Source organism: Macrobrachium nipponense, chromosome 31 (genome assembly GCF_015104395.2).
Source record: "Macrobrachium nipponense isolate FS-2020 chromosome 31, ASM1510439v2, whole genome shotgun sequence".
Taxonomy (NCBI): domain Eukaryota; kingdom Metazoa; phylum Arthropoda; class Malacostraca; order Decapoda; family Palaemonidae; genus Macrobrachium; species Macrobrachium nipponense.
Window position 1 is genome coordinate 53,427,921 of NC_061093.1, and position 3,660 is coordinate 53,431,580.

The following is a 3,660-nucleotide window of genomic DNA, read 5'->3' on the forward strand; positions in this document are numbered from 1 at the left end:
GTTTTAGCTTACAATTGCGTTTTTCGACCATCCATCGGTAGAGTCAAAGTTGACCAAAGGTTGAAATTTTGGCAATTATCGTTATTTATATGCAAATATCTCAAAACTGATAAAAGCTACAATCATGGGTATTTTATTGTTGTATTTTAAATAAAAATGCGCAAATTTTCATATATAATACTTCATGTAACGGCTAATTTACATGGTACAAAAATTATGTCAAAGTGACGAAATAATTTCCGAGATGTGTCATAGTTACTTTTTAGTGCGGCAAGAAAGAAATTTGCGCTTGCGCGCCTGCGTAACGATTGTAAACAAAACTACACCTTGATCCGTGAACTCATGCATCCCCCAAGGTGCGTGATTCAAAAGTTTTAGGCTGGTAGGCCTATAAGTATTTTTCCGCGAATTTTAAAAAAACTTTTGTAAGTCACGTAAAATACGTCCAGTCGGCACACGAGAGACAAAAAATGTCGACGTAAAATACGTCCAGTCGGCGTAAGAGGGCTAATGGAGTAAAATGGGGCTGAAAGGGTGAGAAATGCAGTGCAATGAAAAAGGGTTTATTACCATGGCCAGATGATTCTGATTGCTTTAAGGAGCTTCTTTCAAGGAAGGTTTGGGAAAAAGGACGCCCATGCATGCAGTTATAACAAGGACCTGCAAAACTGTGATTTTTCGCTCTTACCTACTTCTGGGAAATAGGTTCTTTTTCTGTCTTGATTTCAATGAAAAAAAAAACACGCACACCTAGAAACAGGTTTCTTTTAGCATTACTGACTATGCAACGCGGAAGCATTTGTCTAGGATGGATCTGTGCTCTGAGCGACGTTTCTAAGATTAAACAATTTCATCCATCGTAATTATGTGGATAAAATTTGCTTAAACAATTGAATAACATTGCAGTACCTGCAAGTTTTCATAATGCTTAATATCATGGTGGGTTATTCTTCACCTACACCGATATAACGCCTGGGTGACAGATGCAAATGCGTTAAAAGAAACACTACCATAAAACGTACAAGTGGATTCAAGCACCGCCATCTTGAACTCAAGATGGCGGTGATTCAGCCCCTTTTTCCTCATTTATATGCAACTGGTGAAATTCTCCGATAACAAAGCTAACAAAGTCATCAAGATTTCCTGGTTCCTATATGGTAGTCGCGAGTTCGAGTCCCCACTCAGCCAACGCGTAATCAGAGGAATTTATTTCTTGTGACTAGAAATTCATTTATCGATACAACGTGGTTCGGATCCCACAATAAAGCTGCAGGTCCCGTTGCTAGGTAACCAATTGGTTCCTAGTCACATAATAAATATCTAATCCTTCGAGCCAGACCTAGGATAGCTGCTGTTAATTAGCTCTATTTGTTATTATTATCAATAATAACAAATAGAGAATGCAATGTGTTTTCTTTTACATACACCGGTACTAAAAACAAGTGAATTCCTTAGATACAGCGTGTTTTTGGAAGCAATTATGCTAGTAATCAAGCTCGTGACGGTCTGATGACAAGTAGCCTGTGTATTGATGACGTCTAGAACCATGCAATGGAGAAAATTAATATCTAAAAAAAATTACGAAATAATAAAAAACGTGTATCCGAGTGCACTTATAAAGCTTCAAATCAAACAAGCATTTAACCACAAGCATTTAATAACACCATAATTCACAGAGTATATCCTAATCACAATTCCTGCCTATGTAAGAGAAACACTCATAAGGTATTTCATTAGTCGCCTACGGATATCCTCTTTTTTTTTTTCTGGCCGATATCGCTTGCATGCATTCGAAGACTAATCCCACACGAAAGAAAGCAGCGAAGTCGTAAGGGACCGGTGCTCAAATAGACTGACGAACGAAATGTCTCTATGCAGAAATTCGAGGAGTTCACGAACATTGGTTGGCCGGTATTGCCATTTCTTCATTACCGACTCTATCAGCACTAAACATGCGAGGATACCTAACATGGCAGCTAGTTCACTGCTTCGTCTTTGAAGGATTCAGTGCCTCGTAACGGCACATAAACTGTATTTTAAATTAAATTGTCTGACAGGACCTCGACAGTAATAATCTTCTTTGATTCCCAATTTTTTCTAAATTTTTTCCCTTTCATTGATATCTAAGGTTTTCAACTTGTCAATGATATTATCTTTTCTCCGAAACTTCTAGATGAAGGTTCGACTTCAAATCCCCAATATGATATTGATAAGATGCCTAGAGCAAGCAGAGTACTGAATTAAATATCTCACATACAACACAATCTAATAGGTGTTCCGGCCTTGACTTCTACTATATTTTTAGTTTACTTTGTTTATAAAATTAAGGCACTTGGAATAAAATACTAGCTTTATCCCACAATGAAAATTATTTTATTTGCAGTGATGTATAAGTGTAGATTATACTTTCAAGTTTCTTGTTTACAAAATCCAGGTCCTTAGAAAAAAAAAATACTAGCTTTATCCCATAACGAAACTGATTTTCTTTTCAGTGAAATATAATTTTAGGTCAGTCTCAAATAGGGATACATACATGCATAAATAAATACATATAACATACTGTTTCTTAATCAATTATTAATGGAGGAGCGTCATGTTCCAGGAAAACAATCGAAGGTATAGTTTTGACAGCTCTCATCACGAAATCGATGTTGACTGGTTCCCTGAATATCGCTCGAATAATCAATATATTTGGTCGTATGTTGTTGTTAAGCGAAATGTTTTGAGTGAAAGTGTCCTGTTAAAAGAAGTATGTCATACAGCTGACAGTCAGTTATTGCATAAGGACAAGGCAGAGAGAATTCGCCTCCGAAGTTTGCAGAAGAAGCCTTCAAAGTTTGCAGAAGAAGCAGTCGCCAAAAGGAACGCCGAGCTAAAGATCACCTGTAGAAGAGACCGCTGCTTCGAACACCTTCTGAAGAATGACTCGTTGAAGAAAAGACACAACTTGTCTAAGAGTACATGCCTGAGAGACACCTGCGAAGAAGCACCTGCTTTAAAAGAAACCCACTGAAAAGGCACTTGCCAAACTCTAGCCAGGTGTTGAATTTTCTGCGACACCTGCTTACATTTTAACTTGAAAGAAAGAACACCACATGCAAAAATAAAATAAAATAAACTAGCTAGGGTAGATGCAAAGATCATCTATAAACTCCTTCGTAGCTTGTTCGCAAGGCAAAAAGTGAATTCGATATTTGAGGGTTACATACCGATTAATATATTGAAAGGATGAAAATGTTATGTGTAAAACTGACGAATGTTCAAACATCACTCACCTATCATAGAAGAGATATTTGACGATTCCGATTCCGAACCGAGAACTTGAAATCGACTGGAGTATGTATAACAAAGAAGGGAAATTAGTTCGTATTTCCCTTGAAAACCTAAAGCGATCATTTCTTTCAGTAGCAAGTAAAGCCGAGGATGCGTTTACGTAATAGTGGCTATAACCCGATGCTTTCCACCAACAGAAACTACTACAAACTTCTCTCTCTCTCTCTCCTTCATCTCTGCTCTCATCTCTCTCTCGCTCCTCTCTCTCTCTCTCGCTCTCTCTCTCTCTCTCTCTCAATTCACCACTCAAACACTTGGAGTGAAATCTGTCTCTATCTGTGAATTTTATTACTAAATTATCACCGTGAAAAAAATTACTATGCAAAA